Below are 24,013 nucleotides of genomic sequence, written 5' to 3' on the forward strand. Positions count from 1 at the left end.
CGGAACAATTGATGTTGAACAGATGATGCTTGAGGTTTGATGTGAAAAATTAAACTGTCAAAGCAGATTGTTCTATGAAAATGCTGCCGCTGTAGTTGTAGTCACGACTCCAGGGTCATAAACCAAACATATCAGTGGAGTGACTTGTTGCAGACTTTCTTTGAATTTATTGTTTAGTGATTGTATGCAATCATTTATTTGTGGGTTGAATGTTCATTCAAATGTTTGCTTAAACGTTATAGTCGTCCCTATAAGATTTGCTTAAAATATGAAACCAATTCAACTATATTATAATAAAATAGAAAATGTTGTTCAGGTCATTCAATCAACCAAATATACATGTTTAAGCAGTCCTACAGTATTTAACTTTATAACACGACCAGTTTCAAATGCACTAAAATCACCTTTAAAATACTTATACTGTATATTTTTTTTGTTTTTACTCATAGAATATATATTTACAAATCCAATTTTACGACTTGTTCAATACTTAGTAATAAAAGATAAATCATTGTTTTGTATTATATATTTTTATATTCATTTAATAAATACTTAATAATAATAATAATAACAATGTGTATTGCTTTGCTCTTTCAGGGTTAAAGTTTTTTAACACCTGCATGTAAGCTTAAAAAATGTGTTAATTATTACAATAAACGACTTTATTAAAGTCAGTCAGAAAACATCACATTCTTCAAATCGAAACATATGATGTATTGATCTTGTATTTGTATTTATAGTTCCATTAAAAAAAAGGTGATATAGGTGATAATGATTAATAATAATGTACCTGAATAATGATGCATATAATTAAGTACATACGATTCAATGCAAGTATATCGCTTATTTGAATTTTACTGACTTTAAATTGACTTTAATTTAATTTAGACATTATTATTATTATTATTAGAACTTTATCCACACGTGATGCTTATTTGGTATCTGTGTTCAATAACTAATTTATTTGAGTGTGTGTCGTTCAGATTGAACTCAAATCCATGTGAGAAGGAGAGGCGCATGACGACAGATCCACCACTAGAGGCTGCACTAGCGGCGACACAGAAATGTACACGAATAAAGACGCACAAAAGAAAGAGTGAGAACTCAATGGACCCTCAGGAGATGGTGAGATAGCAGATCCCAGTTCAGCTCAAGACAGGGACACAGTGAGGAGACAGGGGAGAGGAGCGTCCCTGTAGCCTGAGACAACCTGACACAGGGAGGGAGAGAGACTCACCAGAGAGAGGGGGAGAGAGAGAGAGAGAGGGAGAGAGGGAGAGAGGGAGGGAGAGAGGGAGAGAGGGAGGGAGAGCTCGCCGACACATCAGTGGTTTGCACATTTCCCACTGCAGCTCTGCGAGAGTCAGCGCAGCATCCGAGTGAGGAGGAACCAGCAGGACCACGTACCATTTGGCCCGCAGATCGATCAACCTTTCCTGCAGGGACCGCTGGAGCCGCCGGCGGGGGATCTGTGACCGAGTTGAGGGGAACCTGCTGTCCACTGGTCGGTCCGAGCAGGTAGGAGAAACTTGAGGATGGATGGATGGATGGCAGGTGATGCTGCGGGGTGTCACATCACAGGGGAAAGTGTTTTGGGTGAGCGTTTACAGCCGGGAGATTCTGGAGTAGAACTTTGACATCAGTCAAGACATGATCACCCGGAGCGGAGGAGACTAGGACACGCTCTCTGGCTTCTGTGGTGTGGATGAGACACTTTCACTATAGCTGGACACTGATCTATCAATAACATCTACAGAAATAAATCATAAAATGTGGATTCCACAACTTTTTTGGCAAAGTTTTCCTGATTTCAAAATTACTTTTTCAGCTTTCAAGGCTCAATTTCGTGCTGTATATTTATATTTTATTATTTTCTTACACCTCAAAATATAAATCCCCACGTTATTGTGTCCTTTTAGCTGCAAATATTAAAAAAAAAGGTGAATAAAAACTAATAATTCACCTTTTTTTCGCCCAATATTTATAACCAATAAGAAAATGTACCAATATGTTGTTTAAAGAGTTACAGTTATGTTAGCATTTAAGCAGATTTTATGCAGTGGTTTTGTTTTTCTTGACTACATATTTTAATGAAACTGTGAGAATGAGTCAGAAACTTTTATAGCCAGTGTTGTTATCATGTAAACATGTGATTTTGTGTGGTGTCAGTACAGAATTCAAGAATTAAATTATAATAAACACAAAATAAGCAATAGAAAAACGGCATTTAGTTCTCAATGTAAACGCCCGTTACAAATAAGGAAAACTCTTGATACAATAAATAATTTAATTGTGTGTACCAGTCACAAAATTGATTTTTTTGACTATGTATATCATTATTATAAGAAAGAAATTATGTTTTTTTTAACAAAAAACATTTATCATCATCAACCTCATTCTTGTGAAACATCTACAATTCCTATTCACCCATTTTTAAAGACACTTTTCTCTTATATAAGTAGCTTATGTGCCAAAAAGCTGCTCCAGCGTTTGGCAGTTGTTCGACACTCAAACGCTTACAAAAGCATGTCTGATGAAGACAAATAACCCTGACAGAGAATTTAGCCATTTTCTCCCCAACCGAGTCACAAAATGAAATATGGCTTTATTTCCAGGAGCAGAAAAATCTCTCTCCTTGTGTTGAGAATATGAATATCCTCGATTTATAAACACCCTGACAAGCATGATACTCTCCATCATCTATCTTAATGTATATCACCTCCCACTTCCAACACAGATCCCCCCCCCCCCCTCTGCTCCTCCACGAAGGTTAGTGTCGTACATCTTTCTAGTTTGAAGAAACAGGTGTTTGGTGCTGAAGTGTTGCTGATCAATGGTCTATGAGCTGCCGTGGACAGAGAAACTCTGAGAATGGGGAAAGAGAAGAACAGCTTTTCTTGTAAACACTGAAGCACAGCAGCTCATTTCAAGTTCCTTATTCTTTAATTCCGGGTCTTCTGTGTGGACGGCAAGAGGGCAGGCATGAGGTCATCACTCTTTGGATTCATCATATCTCACAAAGAGGTTTTTTTTTCTTCTCCCTCCCATGTGGTCCTGTGTCATTAAGCTGAGACACTGACTCAGAGAGAGCAGAATCCCTCTCCATCTCTCTTTTTCTCTCCATTTCTACCTTCTCATTATTTACCTTGACGCACAGAAGTTAAAAAATACAGTTTGTACCTTCCGCTGCAAAAATTAATTCACTCCATAAGTCAATCGGAAGCCTTTTGAAAAGCACTCAGAGACGCAGACAAGTCGCTTATTTACCCCTTTAAAGGTTAAAATGATGGCCCCCGCATTTTTTTAATTTTTAGTACTTAATAAAAAATGTTAGCATTTGGTGATACAGATGATATGAATGAGCTCAATGAGGCAGCAGGTGGCAGTAGCGTTCCTGAACTCTCAATATGAGCGAAGAAGAATGTACGTATCCTTCAAAAGGTTTATGGATCCAGATGATTATCCACCACCAAAAATAAAAAAAACAAATATTTAAAATCCAATTTAAGTTATTTTGGGAGACCATTACATAAGCTTTTTGTTGTGTAAAATTATTTGATATTATCAGATTCAATTTCATATAAATCTTCTTTTTAGAATGTTTATTGTTTTTCACTTTGAATGTTTGTACTCCAGTTTATATTTTGGCCAATTATAGGCGCAATTCCCATCAACTGTCAGCCTCCGTCACCTTACCTTATCTTGGACGTCTTCCCGAAATCACTTCTTTCCTAAATTGCACTTGAGTTAAAAAAAAAAAAGTCCAAAAAAAACGAACACCGAAGTCATTTTACGTCGCCTGTCGGATGGATGGTTCAAAGTGGAAAATATATTTGTTCATGCTGATATTTTGAATGATTAAGACGGCAGAATTTAAGATTAAGTGGAGAATAGGGATTATTGATGGCAAGAATCAAACTAAGACTTCAAATATGAGCAAAACTGAGGAAATGAGTTTGCCAGGTATGTCTGGTGGAAGAGGAAAAAATTAAATATAATTTACAGAATATTACAATGAGATTCTTACTTCCTATCAGGACAGTTTCGTGACTACATTTCGGACCACAACGTTAACCTAATTTTGGCCCCTTATGTGATTGAGTTTGGCAGGTCTACGTCCATCTTGAGGAAACTGTGGGATCTTTTTGTTTCACATGTTGCACATTTTTTGGGCTCTTTCTTGGAGCGAACTGCTCGACTAGTGCTTGGTTCAGAGTGGAATCATGTTGTGACACAGTTGGCTTTTACAGTTTTTCTCTTCAAACAGCTGCCATCTGCAGCACCAGGAGTCAAACACTGTTGCTTAACACAAGTATTGCTGACTAAGAAAATCAACATAATTTTAATGAATATGCAAATGATTTTTATTTCAGGCCAATCATTTTTACAATTCTTGAAATGAATGTCACAGATGGAATAGAAACGAATGCAGAATCGTCGCTGTTTTATTGTTGTTCTGTTTTACAGTTGAATCTTGCCGTTCACTCCCAAAGCTCAGTTTTGTGTTTGCATTTTGTTTCTTGGAATATGAATAATTGAATGTCTTTAAATAATCTGACATTAATGGGACTTTAGTTTTAGTAGCATGTCAACATAGAATTCTTGACGTGTTCACCAGTCGTCAACTTTGAAAGCCTGAACGAGCTGCAGGAGGTAGGGTTTCATTTTATGTCAAAACATCATTTGAGAAATCTGTGTTGTCGAACTTGTTCTTCTAATTGACTTCTTAAGGCTTTGCAAGAGATTTTCACAAACGTGTTCGACTTCTCTGCTGATGGTCGACCAGTTCCTGTAACCTGGCATAAGCAGCCTTTTTCGTTAAATGTTTGGTACCAAGGTGGTACCAAGGTGTGTGAAAAATAATCGAAACACCGATATATATCCTTATTTGTAAGGTGTAAGATGTAAGGAGGAGCTATTCAGGCTCCTCCTTACATCACTGATCTGATCCAGCCTTACACCCCAGCTCGGGCTCTGAGGTCTGTGGATCAGAATCTACAGATGGTTCCACGCACACGGTTCAGGACCAGAGAAGAGAAATCCTTCCAGACTGTTGCTCCTAAGCTTTGGAACGATCTTCCTCTCTTTGCGCTTGATGGATCTACTGACTCCTTCAAGAAACATCTTAAGACGTTTTTATTTGTTCAGGCTTTTCCTTGATTTTCTGGAACTCCTGTTATCAGTTTTATCTTGATCTTTAAAGTATATACTTTATTCAATATTGTTTAAGCGCTTTGTGACCCTGGTCTGGAAAAGCGCTTTACAAATAAAAATGACTTACTTACTTACTTACTTATTTTTTATGTGAATGTATCGATATTCAACAACACTGTTTTGAAGGGATTTCAAATCATATTTATCTTTAGTTTGTTTTTTACAATAAACAAACAATTAATAAAAATAAATAAACTTCCAGCCTCTAAATGGCAGCAGTAATTATGTAAAAAAAAAGAGAAATACTTCCGAAGACTGAGGATGAGAGGATACCATCCAGCCGGCTCCAGCTGTTTTCTAAAGCTGATGTTAGGACATATTTGTACTCTCTCGTCTGTTAAAATTTAGTAGAATTGTTCCGAAAATTGTGTGTTTTGAAATATATCGTATTCATTTGTATCGTAGGATTAGTTAATGACTACAGCCCTAATACCAAGTCTTAATGAGCTTGCTAGTTGGTTTTCCAAATTTTAAAAGTTTTTCCAAATTTTGCATTGAAGGAACGCTGAAATATTGTTTAGCATATAAAAAGATAAAAAATTACTTTAAGAGTAATAGATATTGCTCCTCCAGAAAAAAGATGTAGTGATACCGAATGGTTGCTTTTGGTTGTTTTTTTTACTTTAACGCTGTTTTACTAGTAAGCTGACTAATAAACTACTAAACAGAATAAACTTTTTTAATTGACTGGTATGAAAAACACCATGTTTATTTTTATTATACATGCCAAAATTCCATTTTTCATTTGTTTTTTAAATTCCAAATACCTCAAACTATCAGCCTGTATTGTCTCTGTTGCTCAATTCTTCTCGGATGAAATCATCAAGTTGAGCCGTCCAATTGGAATAACAAATGATTCCCCAGAATCTCTCGGAGCAGGTGGTATTTGTTGCGTTCTTTTTTTCCCGCACGATCCCTCCGCGCCAGGATTATCTCCGTGCTTTTCCTTTGCCCTTTCCAACTCATTCATATTTATTTGAGCACCAACGAGCGAGCGAAACAAGATTGCAATCATCTGTGTTGTAATTAATAATTTACATAATACTTGATTCTCTTGGAATGATATTTTCCTCTGTGGCCATGTTAATTGTGTTAGCTAAGCTGCTGCCATTACTTATCGTTAGGAAGACGCTTAAATCTGGACGTATCCGACTCTCATTAGCGACCGCGTCATCCATCTGATGCCTCGCGGATTTAAACAGCGGAGAGACGGCACACTTAAGACATTAAAACGCTTCCGCAGCCTTCGGCTCGAAGCCTCAAATCACAAGAGTGCAGTTTACTTTGACTTTTGCTCATTATATAAATGTTGTTATGGTTCAGTGGCAGGTAAATCTCATTTGTATTGTTTAACTCATGTAAAAAAACAAGAACATGGAATTATGTAATTTACTAATACTTTACTTAAACTTTTTAAAAATCAATGTGACTTTAAGACATTACTTTGCAGCCTTGAAGGGTCTGGACTTTTTTCTTTTTAACAATCCTGTTTACTAAGTACCTGAATGGCTTTTATCGACTTTTATTCTGGTTTGTTGAATACATCCTGTAAACTAAATTTAAGCATATTAAAGATTTCTATAAAATTGGAAATATCAACATTTAACCCATACAAACAATGTAGTCAATGACAATTATCCTTTAACAAAATGTTTTTAAAGTTTGTACTCCAGTTTATATTTTTGCCAATTTTAGGGGCAATTTCCCGATTGTGTGTCAAGCATCCTGACCTAATGAATGTATATATATATGTATATATATATATATATGTATATTTTTTGTTTTCAAGATGAGTCGTCTGATCTCAGACTCTGGTCTAGTTGTGGTTAAAAGCATCAGCAAAGAGACCCAGATTTCCCCTCCTGTGGCTATTTCTTCCAGCTAACCCTAACCTTAACCTCAACCCTGAGGGAACCGGCTCTACCCTGAGCCCCTCCCAGATGGCCATGCTTCTCAACCTCTATTTGAAAGATCAACCACCCTGCAAAGAATGTTATTTTTTATAGCCTCTCGTACCTGCAATTCTTATTTTTGTCACTACTCTAGTAATTTAAGTAATTTTTATTTGTATAGCGCTTTTCCAGACCAGGGTCACAAAGCGCTTAAACAATCAAAACAATTTTCAATAAAGTATATACTTTAAAGGTCAAGATAAAACTGATAACACAACAGGAGTTCCAGAAAATCATGGAAAAGCCTGAACAAATAGAAACGTCTTAAGATGTTTCTTGAAAGAGTCAGTAGACTCCATGCATTTAAATGCTGATTAAATGTTATTTTACTAACCCTAACCCTAACCCTTGCCCTAATGGTTAGATGGCGCCACCTACTGACCTCTAAACAACATGACACTGATTCATGAAGCTTCATCAGCCTATCACTCGTTTAGCCTTAATTTACTGCAAGAACACAAATATGTGATGTAAAATAGAGGAAAAATACCAACATCTGCAAATAAAGATATTAAAAGATATTGTCAAGTCTTACAAAACCTTGATTTTATAATAGTGCTTCATTTTAAATAACTATATATATATATATATATATATATATGATTAAGATTTAAGATTCCTGAAATGAAATATGAAATATTTGTAGTTTATATTACCTTTTTTGAGTCCCTTAACACCAATTTATCGTCTTTTCATTAAACAATTATGTAAAAGGAATAACTTGATAAACTAATCACAACATAATTAGGACAGTTTGGCGATAAGGTGTGTAGTGATGTCAGTCCCAGATAGTCTAAATGTTGGATAAAGACAGTTTGATCCGCCTGGTAGACGCTGAAAAAGAAAAAAAACAAACAAATGACGTGGATGGTTAGAGAATGACTTACTGCGGCAGCCCTCCTGGGGAGAAATGCAGAAAGACAAAGCAGAGGGTCGTCACTCTCACAGCGTTGAGGATAAACCTATTCTTATAATCTAATGGAAATGCACTGAACGCTTGAAAACTCTGAGACGTACAATTCTATATTTATCTTCATAGCCAAAATAGGTTTTCTTTATAATCATAGAAGCACAGTGCTGCTTCAAGGTTGCTGATTCCCCACAACTTGCAAACATTTATTTGCAAAAATAACCCAAAATCTGTTTGTTTTTGATTTCTTTTTTTTTACCCTACTGTTTCATTTTTTAGTGGTCAAAGGTTTCCCATCAATTCTATACTACTTCACGATCTGTGACATCACCGGCAACTGTTTCTGAGACACGATTTTAAAACCAACTCACGGCCATCTTGGAAATTCCTCTGGTTAAGCCAAACTCTGGTCAAAATATAGAGTTCGAGATGGTTAAATTACAATTGGGCAACAAAACCACTGCCATTCAGTTGAGGCTACGGTGGCTACTTAACCATGACCCTTATTATACCATTGCAGGTTAACCGATAATTTGGTATATAATCAAAATGCCAATAAAAAAAGAAACCAGGCTGTAAAGAACTTGTCTTTTCAAACCAGATGTTGCCCATTTGGTGAGCTACATCACACTAGCTCAAGCAACTCTTTGGTTATTATTAAGTAAATACCGTAAGAAGTGGTTCCCAAACCCCCTTAGGTATTTTTTATTGGGGCGCACAGAAAGAAAAAACAAATTATTCATTATTGGTGCCGGAAAAATATGGTATTTTCTCTGAAGTAAAATGAGCTTGTATATCTTTTTAAAACGATAGTTTAAGTCAATTTTTAAAAACAAAAGAAAATATATACAATTTATTTTTACTGAAGGTCGGTCCATTGAATTACATGCCAATATAAAACAGGTCCGTGGAGCAAAAAACATTGGTACTGCCACCCATAGTTGCTATGATAAAAAGGCATTGAATTATCTAGTATTTTACTTTAAAAAACGATATAAGTTAAAAATGTAACCATGTATGTCCAATATTTCATGGTCCAATTAATACAAATATTTTAGTCTTTCCAGGAATTCATGTGTGAACATAAACATGGATGCACATTATATCCTTTAACTGACGAATACTTTGAAGGACAATCCTTCAGGTGACGAAGCACTTCTTCTGAATGTGCCAATTATGGTTATCTTTTCAAAGCCTCGCCGGACCGACTGCTTTTAGATGAGCACATAAATATAATAGATGGCGGATACCACCCTGCGAACTGACACACTGACTGATGGACCAGCAGGTCAGGAAAAGCAGGAAACGCTGTAAATTTCGACAAACCTCCACCCATCTCTAAATGCAATGAAGAATGATAGTGCTGAGGCTGAAAAATAAAGGAATCGATAGCTGGATGTCCAACAACAAAACACTCTTCAATAATCAAGGCCGCCTGCGAGGGGACATTTTAACAATTTATTTATTTATTTTCCCATGATGTGTAGTTTATCAAATCTCGTGTGGTGTCACGGCGCCGGGCTGTGCTTGAACTATATTCACAGCAAATCTTGAATGAGTTATTGAAGCGCGGAGCAGGATAGTTTATCTCAAAGCCTGCTGGGAGCTTTATTTTACTGTTTGTTATTAGAGAGTGAAGAGGAGATAAATTGCTGGGTCATAAAGTGTGAAATATGAACTACCTAATGGAAATAATAGCATGGTGCTTGTGAGATACTGTGCCTTTGTCAGCAGTTTCATTCTTTTAACATTTTTTCATTTTTTTCCCTCGTCTTGCCAGTCATTTTATTGCGGTGACTAATATCATAACCTGGTGGTCAATATAAAGTGTTTCTGGCTGATTTACTTGACATATTAGAACCTGATTGAATACAATTAAAAAAAAAATGTTTTCACAATTTATCGAAACTATCTGCCAATATTTTGTCAAGTTTGGATATATGATAAAGTATTTTTCAAAAACACATAACATTTAAATTATTTAAATCTGTCTGAATATATTTCATATAAAGGTATTTTTTTGGTCTTGTGTATTATTATTTTTTTCTCTAAGCTATTTTAAATCAGTTTATTAAAACGGGAAATATTTACTCAAGTTGTTTAATCAGATACCCTGTTTATGTGTATTTCTATAGTCTTTCACCTTGCATTTGTTGTTGATATTTGACAAAGAAGAAGAAAGTCTGTGGATACAAGAGGCCAAAATGTGCACTTAAAATATTATCAAAAGTTGTGTTATAATCTTAGACATCAGTGGGTTTATGTACAGTAGAAGATACAATTTGTATTTGATTATATAATGCACACTTTGAACCAGTTAAATATAAACTAATCTTCATAAAGCATTCTGTTGACAACATTTCTACCTGTTTTTTCTTGTTGATCAAAATATATGTTGAAATCATCATGTATATTGTATCATATTAACAGACATGAGATTCAACTTTATTCAATTTAGGTGAAAATTGCTTTGATTTTTCAGTATCTCTGTTTAAACCTTGTGTTAGCTTTGGGACAAGGTGACCCGGAGGCCCGAAAACAAATATGTTTGAGGTATCCCTTGTGTTATTCATGAGTCAAGATGCCCCGGATGCCCAAAAACAAATGTGTTTGAGATATCCCTTGTGTTATCTATGGGTCAAAATGCCCCGGAGGCCCGAAAACAAATATGTTTGAGGTATCCCTTGTGTTATTCATTGGTCAAGATGCCCTGGATGCCCGAAAACAAATATGTTTGAGGTATCCCTTGTGTTATCTATGATTCAAGATGCCCGGCAGGCCAAAAAAAAAATATGTTTGAGGTATCCCATGTGTTATCTATGGGTCAAGATGCCCCGGAGGCCCGAGAACAAATGTGTTTGAGGTATTCCTTGTGTTATCTTTGGGTCAAGATGCCCCAGAGGCCCGAAGACAAATGTGTTTGAGATATCCCTTGTGTTATCTATGGGTGAAGATTACTCTGAGGCCCGAAAACAAATGTGTTTGAGATATCCCTTGTGTTATCTTTGGGTCAAGATGCCCCGGGGGCCCAAAAATAAATGTCTTTGAGGTATCCCTTATGTTATCTATGGGTCAAGATGCCCTGGAGGCCCAAAAACATATGTGTTTGAGATATTCCTTGTGTTATCTATGGGTCAAGATGCCCCGGAGGCCCGAAAACAAATGTGTTTGAGGTATCCCTTGTGTTATCTATGGGTCAAGATGCCCCGGAGGCCCGAAAACAAATCTGTTTGAGATATCCCTTGTGATTTCTCTGGGTCAAGATGAGAGGAGATGACACAAGTGTTAAAAAAAGATTTGGCAGAGGGCGGATGTACATGGTATCTGTGGTTCTGCTTAACATTTAGAAAGAAGCTCGTAGGAGCTACAATTGAACCACAGTCTCCTCCCTCATAAATCTTTCGGGGATATGCTTAAAATGTTTCATTTTAATCATCTCATCGTCCCCGGTGTTTAAAGGAGAGAGCCAGAGCGCGTTAATTATCCTCATTAATCCAGACGTTCCAATCCAAATGGAACAATTACCGTTTCAACTTCCTTTATCGTTTCCGTTTTTTTTTTAATTTCTATGTACTCTGTCTGGTCGTCATTGGCTGAATTTTAGAGTCAAAAACTTATTTGGTTGAAGCAAGCTTGTGAGCTGTGTCTCAAATAATTTTAGTGTTTGTAAAAGTAAAGAAAAAAAGGAGTGTTCAGCATGACCTCCGATACAAGAATCTCTTTCTCTCCCGCTGTGAAGAAAAAAGCTTAAAGTTCAGACACAAGCTCCCTCCAGGCCTCCGCTGAAGGATCTTCAGATATACAAACATGTCGGCTCAAGAGACACCTCTAGCTGAAGGGTAAATATGCTCTGGCAGTGTTGACACAACAACTGTGCTGCTCAGAGAAGCGGACATTTGTGATACCTGGCTTACTGGGGATTATCCCGGGCTGTACAGTCCAGACTGCAACACTGCGTCATTTGGGTCCCTATCGAAGGATTTTGTCATTGCTCCTCTTTTATTGAAGGGGAGGAAGCGACTCTGGGAAAAGTGGCCCAAATACATTCATTATCCAAAAAAGAAGGTTCACTTTGCTCGGCTAATTTGCATTTGGATTCTCTAATTGCAAAATCAACTCACTGGACAGCAAAGTTTTCTGCTGATCCATGATCGGTGAAAGTGTTTTTTCTGGGCCTTCCCCAAGAAAAGTAAAGGATCATTATATCAGAGCTGCGTCACGCTTTGAGTGTGACAGTCACGCCATTTGAGCCATTCTCACACCGCGCTTCACACTTCTCACGCTTGTATTTACCCATCAATACTCTTTTGTTTATTTTTTTCTAGATAAGAAACTTGTATCCTTTTTGCGTGAATCTGACAATCACGAAGGCACCAAGCAATATTACCCAATCAGAAGCAACATAATGCTGTGTCATGGTGTCTGTATCTAGATTTCATATCACAACAGCGCAATCGTAACTTTTTACACAACAGCTCTGACTTTGACAAATAGACTTTAAATAGCTTTTAAATTAAGTGCATGCATCAGCGTAACTCTATCGTTTACATCTGCCTCCATTTTCATGGTCTTTCTCTTTACGTTCAAGCCCTTTTTATACAGTTTTGTTATCATTAACTATCTAATTTATTTATAATTTGTCTAAACAAATTTGGATTTCACTTTGGTAACTGGTTTTAGATCATTCAAAATGGCAAATTTAACATGCGATAAATCAATACTTACAACCAATGACAGCCATAGACCTCTTCTAGAGAATGTGGACAACTAGTGTTAGAGAAATGGTTAAAACATCATATTTTAGCTGAGACATGTATCAGTCATAGATGACAGGTTTATAATGCCGTATATCATAGGCTATAAAATACCATTTGAATTTCCAATTTTAGCTAAATTATTCATTATGACATAATATTCGAGCCATCTTGCTCTTATGTCGTTGTCAGAAATGCAAGATTTAAAATGCTATAGATCAATAATTAATAAACTATAAAATACCATCGCATAACAGGAAGACTTGAGACCAACGAGAGAAAGATTTAGAGAGTAAACTAAAAGAACTTGAGGTACATTATTTCGACAACCAAACCAATACTCTTCTCTGTCAGATAAGGAAAGTTAAACTAGAATTAAATGATTCTTGAATAAAAATACAAAGACAACACAAGTGACTGTCATTTTTTTCTTATCTGTTTGTCACCGGTGAAGTATTGTTAATAAAAAAATCAGAAAAAAATCAGGAAAATAAGCATGACCTGGTTTAAGTATTGTTTTTCTATTCATTATGTTCTTAAAAATGTATCGACACAGATGTTACTTAATAATAATTTTCATTTGTTTTTATTATTTGGACTATTAGTACGATCATTTATATACAAGTCGCACCTTTCTAAATCAGTCCACTACATGTAAAACGTACCCGTCAAATCACACCTACCATCACCATATGCCGCCGATATCTTTTAGCCATCTGTGGGCTATTTTCTATAACGACGTCATGAACTGATCACATCCTTAACCAGTACAAATAACCATTTTCATTCCTACCACGCACTCTGAGCCATTTTTAATGTTCCATTCTTTCTATTTGCATACTTCCATAGAATATGCATGCTGATTAGATTTCCCACTTAACATGCACGGCACAGCAGTTTCCAGCCGGGTTTGTACAAGATATAGCTAATAAAGGCTTCAGCTGAGTTAAGTGATTTATAGCTGAGAAATGGAAAGACAATATGTCTGCCTCGTCTCGGCGGAGCAAAAATGACTATACATGTCAATTTGACCCTTTGTCAGAGTGAGTTTTCTTAGGTGACAATGGTAATTAAGACGGGTCATCCTCAAAGTGGACAAAAGCTAAAGTAAAAAGGGACATTTTGGTAGTATTTTCTGATTACTTTTTGTCTACAACCCTACAAAGACCAACAAAAAAACATGATCCACGGTATAAAAACCGCTGGTGCAGGTTATGAATCCCATAATGCTATCCACCCATGTGTCATAAAACAGTCACACAAACTTTTGCCACAAACACACTTCATCACACCGCACATGTACACTCAATATTTTAATTAAAGTATGAGTTTGTCCTTGCGGGCAAGTCTATGTAACAAAATAAAAACGACCTTTTCCTGAAATCATCTCTACCTTTTCATTGTCCCGTCGAGTGTATGCAGTGATGCCCTTTAAAAAAACACATTTTACTGTCGTCTATTATGTTGTCAGTGAGGGCTGCATACGTGATGAAGTGTCACAATATGTTTTGTGTCACGCTCTTTGACCTGCAACACGCTAGAACACTCCCGTGTTCATGATCGGAAGGGTTATTATGAACACTTATATTTGTACAAGTAATAACAGAAATTAAATAATGAAAGTAAGGCAAGTTATGAAAAACCTATAAAACCTTATAAAAAGGCTCTTCCGCAAAAAATACAACAAAATTAAGAAGATAAATCAACAACAAAGGAGGCGGTAACAACAAATGAAAAAATCAGTACAAGTGCCGACTCAAAGTAAGAAAGAAAAACATGGGTGTGTATTAATGTAATATAATGATTATGATCCAAAGAAAACTATAGTGGAAAATAAACTATTAGGACTCATGATTAAACAGGTAGGTCTTAACTTTAAAGTATTGAAGGATGACGATAATTTAACTACACGCACACTTATGGACGATTTCCCCAAGTTTCACATCAACCTCCGTATGTTTCCGACTGTGGGAGGAAACCGGAGTGCCTAGCTTCTTCTTAAATTTAATTATATAAAAAATACACACATTAAGTCGCCCTGCTCTGAGGCTCGACCTATAATTTCCATCATACTAATCTAGATTAATGCACTATTTTTGATGTCCCCAGTTTCAACCAATTACCAACATTAAAAATTCAGATTTCGCTGTCACATGTTACATATTTGTACATAATTAGCTATGCGACTAATTATTTTGTTTTGCCCGGGACATGCAAGTTGTTTTATTTTTTGTAATTATAGTGGTAGCGTTCGCACGCCAACCGAAGGAACGCGATGGCTCTCCGACAGCTACTGGGTCACACGGCACTAAGTGCTGCTGTGCCACTGATTAAATTCACCCAATAATTAAGCAGACATCATTGATTCCCCGCAGAGGGATGGCGAGAGTGAAAGTGACTCTCTCTCCGTCCCCGTGCTTCCTGTAGGCCCTGTAGCGGTGGGCCAGTCAGATATGGATAATTTGGGAAATGAGCAGAAGTCAATTCCACTTAAACGGGCTGTGGTGGCTGGACGCATAAATGTTCCATGCATTGTTGACTCGGTTCATTTTCCTCCTTTCTGACTTCCTCTGGGTAATTGGCAGTGTGATCGGAAAAAAAAAAAAAAAGAAATTGGGCGTCCCAGTTGATTTAGCAAGTGAGCATGTAATGAGATTTGTAACCAAATCATTGCAAGGAGATTAATAAAAATAACTATAAGCTTGTTTTTTTTATTATCCGATGATGATTGTTAAACCGATGATGTGATTAGTCTAAAGCGTCTTGAGATGAGCGGAAGCATTACGACGTTCAAGTTCAAGTTCTTTTATTGTAAAATAAACATGTATACATTAAGCAAGATGAATAAGTCACTGATAAACAGGTGGTTGCAGGTGTGTTTGTATTGTTTTAAAATGTCTGTCTGAGTCATAAATATCTTTTCAAAATAACATTCATCAGAACTGTTTATTAAGTAATACTTGAGAAAATGAGCTCAGTATCATCTTGTCTCTTCTGTTATAAAAGATTATGTTTGAGACTCACAGTTGCAATGATTCTTACCAATCCAATTCTCACATGTCCCCACTGCAGGAAAAAATAAAAGTAAGTAAGTAACTAAGTAAAGATTATTTGTAAAGCATCTTACTAGACCAGTGTCACAAAGCGCTTTAACAATCAAAAACAATACACAGTTAAAATACATGATTTAAAAGGCCAAGACACATAAGACAAACACAGGAGTCCCAGAAAATCAGGGAAAAGCAGCTTGGAAGGATTTCTTTCCTCTGGTCCTGAACCGTGTGCGAGGAACCATCAGTAGATTCTGATCCACAGACCTAAGAGCCCGAGCTGGGGTGTAAGGCTGGATCAGATCAGTGATGTAAGGAGGAACCTGACCATGAATAGATCTGAAAGTAAGAACCAGAATTTTAAATTTGATCCTGAAAGAAACTGGCAGCCAGTGAAGAGTTTAAAAGATCAGGGAAATGTGAGTTCTTCTACTAGAGCGGGTCAGAATTCTAGCTGCAGAGTAAAAAAGAAAATAATAATTTAATCTTTTAAAATCAAGAACAGTACTAAATGCAAGTTATGATTTAGTTATGGTAGATTCTTTCTACAGAAATTCACACTAAATTACCATTTCTTTTTTTGTGATGAAAAATGAAACGCTAATATGAAGTTAACCAAAATAACAAAGATAATCAAATGCAAAGTTCATAAACTTTTCATTACTTTTTAGGATTATGCTGCTTCTTTCTCCTCTTTGTTTATAAACTCTCACTGAGTCTGCCACAATCCTATTTGAATTGAGTCTTGGTAGAAAAATAAAGTAAACTTCTAACTTTGTCTACATTAGAACTTTCTGGAATCTTTTAAATATGATTCAATATTTTCTTCAAGATTCAATTTATTCATATAGAAGATTAATCTCATGTAAAAAATGGGAAAACTTTAAGATGATCTTCTTTAATACTGGCAAAAAATGAGCGATTCATTAACTATTGATGCAGCTAAAAATATTAATATATAAGAAAAAAAAAGTCTTCATTAAGTCTTGTATTGTTTTTAACAATTTCCGTTCTAATCATTGACATTCTGTTACTTTTAGTTTCCACCTGCAGGGCTGAACATTGCTTTTTTCTTTTGTCTTAATCATTAAGAAAAAACATCAGGTCTGTATAAAGTGCTTTTAGTTAACACATCAAAAATAAGTATTATATGACTCACCAGACCAATCAAAGTCTTTCTACATTTATATAAAAAATCTTCCTTAAAACAGCCATTTGTTGGCTTTCCTTTTATTTATGAAGATTCAATAAAACTTAAGAGGCTTGTTTTCATAGTCAGCAATATTTATTTTTAACTAGACTGTTCGTCACATTCAGTCATTTCCTTTCAAGTATTAGTCCTCATGTTCCCTCCATGTTCTCTGTCTATTCACATTCAGTTACTTCTTTGAAATATCTTTCTGTGCAGCCAAAGATAGACCTAAAAAAACCATCAGAAATACTGACAAAACCCCTAAAAAATCTAGTCTCTATCCTGATAAACACCTTGTTTTACACTCTACTTTCATCAAACTATGATTGATGAATTATATGATCTATTGTATTGTTGCTAAAATCCAATAATATATCCACTTGGTTATGCTGATTCCACTGTAAATTATAATGTTAGAGTTTATATCCAATCATGTTTCAGCTTGCGAGTGATGTCACTGACACTTATCCAATCGAATTTCAGATAGGCAACTAATGTGTAAATTGTGAATCCCGGAAGTCTATACCTCCAATGGACTCGTTGTATAAACAAAGTGGTGCGTGATTAATGCTGGCTGGAGGAGGAGTGAAGCCATTATTAAGTCTTAACAAGCTCCGCTCCCGTAACCCCTCATTTGCCAAGATTTCACATACTTTATAAAGTATTACATTCAAAACATGGTGATGATGAGGGACTTACTGCATCTTGAAAAGGAAGACTTTAACATTTTAAACATGTGAGAAAGACAGGAAATATTTCACATTATTTGCTTCAAAGATTTGTTGTTATCGCCTTTTTATGTCTTATATCAAATGGGGATAATGCGAATTTGTTGGACGACCTTGTTGAAGCTTACATCTACTTTTGGAGGATTAAACTGTTGTTAACTACGCTCCAAGAATCAGCTTTTACTTGTTTTTTGTTGTCAGATTTACGTGTTATCTTTCCTACTCTTTGTGTGATTTTTGTACGATTTTTCCAGCCATCACAATGATGTTTTTATGAGGCGACTTAATTCAGGTTGGCGAAGTACGACGTCACCGCTGGCCCAGGGCTGAAATACATGACCTGATGAATAATAATGGATAATTCGTAGTGTTCTGAATCTTAAAGAACCCAAAACATAATCAGCATTTTTGCTTTTCATATATGTCAGAATTGACTTCAGCCTTGGATTTTCCGAAGCTACCGCAGTAGTAGCACTTGCTGTGTCAACTGTCGACATTGTTTTGTTAACAGCTGCGACAGCATGTGTCTGCCATTGTTGTCACCTTGTGGGTTTGTGTGCGTAGTAAAATGTGATTCAGGAGACACTGTCTAGGATGAAGCTTGTTTTCAATCCTCTGTCATATGTCTCTTTCTTATAGTACCACTGACACCACCAGCATGTGTCCCACATGCTCATGCAACATTTTACGGACAAGTGGTAACACAACATAAATGAATGCTAAAGTTCTACCATGTAGGGTTCATGTTGTACTCTCCTGGTGGTCTTATTCAGTCATTGATTTTTCGGATAATCCAGTCTAGGATCACAGAATGGGCTGTTGGTTGATCCTTACGGTGTGAGATGGCGTGTACACTTTGAAATGAAAGCATATTTCCGCTCAGGTAAACACAGGTACACGACTCGTTCCACAACCTACTCTTGTGTCGTGACCATACAGTGAAACTAACTCAGGAATTCTACGACACTTTTTGCAATCAATTAATACTTTAGCTGCCATTTTATTAACGTTTTTTTCACAAAACAAATGTGGTTTTCGCACAATTGAACTCAGAAAGTTTTCCCATAAAACACTGTGATTTGTCAGTATTATAATGGAGGGAGATTTTGTGAAAATAGTTAAGTGCGTCAAAGTTTATGTGCCCTGAGCTGAGTGGGCCTTGAGTTTAAAATAAGTTAGCGGCCAATTCGTCCACCAACTTTAATCAATCATCCTTCAAGTGGAACCTCAACCCATGACACCCCCCTACATGCTTTTGATGCAGCTGACTTGAATGGTTCTATGTTCTATGAATGTTACGTATTTATACAAAAAAAAAAACTTTGTTTGTTTAAAAATAAGATTTTTTTCTCGATATGAAGGTATTTGGATCTACAGTTTTTTTTTAATATATATTTGATGGCCGACAGGCGTGGACACAGAGAACACATGCGACCTCCACACAGAAACGGAAGCAAACCTGCAGCCTTCATTAGATATCTACTGAAATTAAACAATGTAGGAGTATAAAAATGGGTGAAAGCACGTTTTAGGTTTTAAATAAGCTGCTTGGCAGAGGTCTGCCTTTCTAGTTTGATCAGTTTTGAATCAATATAAAAAATGTTAATTTATATAAATAATTATTATGTCTTTTATATCATAATTACTTATGATGTCGAATTTGTCAGTGGTCGAGAATATCTTTACCCTTATTGCTTTGGTTTCATCTGAAATCCACCAGATATAACTTATCTATAAAGGGTTGGACCTAGTAGAGGACGGCTATGGAAAGGCAGCATCTGGGGCTAGCTCCATTTATTACGGCTGGGCTATCAGATAATCAGCTGAAGATAAATCAAGATTCATAAACACTCGCGTCGGAATAATCGTTGGTACTATCTTGACTTCCAAATGGACTTTTTTTTTCGACGGAGAGGCTCAATATTTGTCTTCGCCCGAAATCACACGCTTTGAATCTTTTGTTTGTTTCCCTAAGTGAAAGTACCACTGCAATCACAGATAAGTCGTCATGCTGGAGCGAGCTGCTCTCTGCGATAAGCCTTTGGAAACATCACAACCGTTCCCTCCCGTCGGACTCATCGTCCGCATGATGGAGCCACATTTGAATGCGGCCCCTTCCAAGGTGTTGCTGATATGAAAGCGGCGCAGACATGTGCCGGGCAAAGACAACTCCTGCGAGTCGTCAATAAAAGCTATTGAATGTTTACAGAGACGTATTTCATCTCCCACAATAAGACAAGGCGCTTAATTACCCAGTTCATTTCTAATTAGTGACGTCGGCGGTGGAGTGGAATGGGGAAGGTTAGCGTCGTTAGCTGGATCAGCTTTTGTGTTTGGTGGTGTGCTGCCGCTGTGATAGGACCGGTGCCTGGAAACGGTGGTGTGGTTTTGCATCCAGCAGGAGCGGCATCAGTGTGCTTTCGATAGGAGGTGATGCCAGACACAAAATCCTGAACAAATGGGTTTTGTATTCTCCACTACCAAGGGTAGAAGCGGTGCAGATGGAACACATTTGGATACAACCGAGCGCCACAGAGGGTTGAAAATGCAACTGTCCAAAAGCGTTTACACATATTATATTAAAACCAGGGTTGCGGGTTCGCTTCCAGGTCCTGAGGGAGGCAACTTATGACCTATTTAGTGTGTGGAGTTTGTATGTTTTCACAGTGTGGCATGGGTAACATTGGGAAATTGTTTGTAGTTATAAGTGTGTGTGAATGGTTGTTTGTCTTTGGGTACCCTGCGACTGACTGGCGTCCTGTCCAGGATGTCCCCCACCTCATACCCGAAGAAACTGGGATAAGCTTCAGCCCCTTCTAGGGCAACCCCCATAGTGGAATAAGCAGGAGAACATGAATAAATGAGGTATTCAATTCATAAATTGTTGATAGTAATACTATTTAAAACTATTCAATTTCAAGAAACAAAACGGGGGCTACAAAAGGTAAAGGTGCTGAAAATGTTTTGATATTGATTACTTTGTGGTCCCTATTGGCCAAAGAAAAATGCCAACAAAAGACCCTCATGGAAAACTAAAGAAGTCCATTTCTGATAAAATTCAAACCATATTTATTGCATACTAAGTAAGGAAGATTTCCAGATTTCAGCTCCTTTTCAACCATTTTTATGGGGTTGCAAAGAGAGGCAGACCCCCCTATTAAAATTCCCAATACAATGTATATTTAATACATATTAAATAAGGATACTTTTTAAACATGTCTGCTCTTTTTGACAGTTTTAAGGACCTTAAAGGGCCAGAGCCGTTATATTTATATATATATATATATATATATATATATATATACACAAGTGTATATATATCTTCTTGTGGAGCTTGGATGTATTCCGTTCAATACCAACTACTCCAATCATTTGCTACAGGCGTATGTGAGACAAGAGCACATGGGCAGGAGACCATGGAACAAATTGGATAAATGTTATTTCTTAAGAAATGTTTAAACGGGATGCAGGATCTTATTAAACTGCTGGAGCTTGAAATTGGGTGAAATCACACATTAGGAGAACATGAACGATTGCACATTTTCTCCAGGCCTGTCTTTGTCAACCATGCAGTTATTTGCAAAAAAGATATATTGTAAGCTGGTTATGATCTTAAAAAAGCTTCCTTGGATATAAGCACAGTGTGGACTCCTTTTTCCCATGGACAAGGTTGAGCTGAAGTTCTCTCCACGTTTGATAAATACTCCAAGGGTTACGTTTTCTTATGGCAAAAAACCTCTGAAAATAGTCATTTAAGAAACCATCGAAGAGGATGTCATAACTATAGGACCCAAACTGGTAACTATGGAAACAATTTAGAAATGTGTAGACGGTGTCTCAGGGGCAATAGGTAAGTGACTCACTTGAGTTGCTTCACAGCGACGTGATTCTATTAATTCAATCTTCCTTTGCTCAGAATCTTTGAATAATTTGACGATTTTCTGAAGCAAGGTGATCATGATTTTATCTCCACATTATTATTATTTATTCATCGTAAATACTCTACGAGGAAATTATCTGCGATGTGACGAGGAATTGTTATTACAATAAAAATGAATCAGATATTAAAGCAGCATTATATACAGTTTTGATATTTTGAAAAATTGTGATTGTGTCATGTGACCATCAGACAGCTTTACATCAGTGGGTCAGAGATAGTGTTTAAATTTACTTTTTAAATTACTAGCATGGTAAAACCAACTAAAGTCTTTTTTATGTACACATATATAATAAAGCAGAAGAGATTTCACAACATTGCAGTTACAATTTTCTTACATTTGGGGTCGCCAGAAACAACATTTTAAAGTTGCTTATTTTCTCTTTAAGAACCATACTCTTAAGAAAGAGAAACTAATTTAGAAAAGAAGCTCAAAACTTAAATGACTTATATGACATAAGACATCTGTTTCATAAACATATATATTAGATATTGATTATTAAAGTGACTATAATAATAATTATTCAAAACATGTATAGTCACAATACATATAATGTACTGTATATTGCAGTTATTTTAGCACCCAAGGAAATATATAAAATAAATAATAAAAAGAAAGAAAGTTGGTTTCTCAAAAAACGGCTGGCTCAGCAAAGGAAAGGATTTATATTATTATTATATCCATATTTTAAGCCTCACTATTTGAATCTTTTGCCCACTTTTAACAACGTGCTGCTGACAATCCTCATAAAGACAGGAAGTTCATATTTTTTACGATAACATAAAGTTTCCATTTTTCGCACCACTATTTCCTGAATCTGATAATCCATATTTACTTGCCAAGTTTCTCTCCCCGGAACACTCTGGCCAAATAAACAGGCGAGCGCGTCACCGGTTTCACCAGCAACTGTGTCCGTCTCTCGCTGTGCAGGGAGAGTGGAGTGTAGTTGTTGTTTTAACGCTGTTACTCTTTGGAAAAAGCCGACATGCTGTGGCTGGAATCGACAATGAGAGCAGTGAGAGGAGTGAAGCGCTCAAGTTGAAGCCCCAGCAGCAGAACAATGAGCTGAAACTGGCTGCAAAAAAAAAAGTGGAGCTGATTGGAGCCAGAATTTTTAGGTGGTCATTATTTTAATGTGACCGTCAGTTAAAATGATGTTTAAAGTGGATGCTCTTTATAGGATTTTACATTTCTGCATTTGAGTGTAGTATTCACATACTTATACGACTCTCATATTGTCTAAATCTTATTGTGTATTTGATCAGAAGGCCATTGTCTTTTGTAAAAACCACCTTTGATAATATTGAGATTTTCAATCTACGTTTGAATTTTATTTTTAGAAAAAGAAACCTGTTGAATTAGACTAAAGAAACACAAGGTTGTAAGTTGTCCATTAAATGTGAGTATCGGACTCCAGTGGGGGCCACTGGAGGTACAGTCTAGTCAAGACTGGGCCACAGGTTGGGAGTGTCTGTAACTTACAAACTTCGTTTTTGTGTTGTTTCCCAATTCTATGAATATGTTTCATCTTTATCTTGATTCTTAACAATCAGACATTTAAAAAAAAAACAACTCCTTCTTCAAAGTGTTGAACCTTAAGAAATGATGCTGATGATTTTTGTTGCTGTTGTTAGCTACAGTGATGCATCAGATGTCAGACTTAAATGGAATTGAGGGAAACGCTATAAAACAAGCGGCGACCTTCTTCGAAAGACGGGCCAGTGAAAGTGTTTTGAATTATTAACGCAGCAAATCATTTACCCTAAAAGTCAAAGTTGACTTCAAGGTGCTGCCAAGGATCATTCCCAAAATTCTCATATCTTTGTAGAAAAATTTCCCTCTATGTTTTTTTTTTTTTGTTTGTCCTTGGGTTCATGGAGTAAAGTTGACTTGAAAAGTTGCTCTGCTAGGAACATAGCAGCATTCTAGGATGTGTGGGGTGGAGGGGAAATCGTATTTATTAAAAGTACACTGAATTGCAGAGTAATATTAGGGTAACACCCTGGCATGTTTCTAAGTGATGTGTACTCGTGATGGGTTCAAAATCATGACTCTGAATCATGAATCCTCTCCAACAAGCGGTAATGGTCTGATGAAGCTTCATGAAGCAGTGTCACTATTTCCAGAGTCCACTAGATGGCGGTCTCTGCACTATTTACCTTTTGTTTTGAACAACTGTTCTAATGAAACATCACATCATTTTTAAACTGATGGCGCCACCTACTGACCTCTAAACAACATGACACTGCTTCATGAAGCTTCATCAGACCATCAC

The 24,013-nt window shown here is 36.5% G+C and overlaps 1 long non-coding RNA gene across 1 annotated transcript in view; it reads left to right on the top strand.

The window, feature by feature from the left end:
• The first annotated feature begins 1,402 nt into the window (after positions 1–1,402).
• LOC148063329 (uncharacterized) overlaps positions 1,403–24,013 on the top strand; it is a 63,078-nt gene continuing 40,467 nt past the window's right edge. The window contains exon 1 of the long non-coding RNA XR_015713525.1: positions 1,403–1,518. This is a non-coding gene — a long non-coding RNA (uncharacterized LOC148063329). The remainder of the gene's footprint in view (positions 1,519–24,013) is intronic.

This window comes from Callionymus lyra, chromosome 16 (genome assembly GCF_982586985.1).
Source record: "Callionymus lyra chromosome 16, fCalLyr1.hap1.1, whole genome shotgun sequence".
Lineage (NCBI taxonomy): Eukaryota > Metazoa > Chordata > Actinopteri > Syngnathiformes > Callionymidae > Callionymus > Callionymus lyra.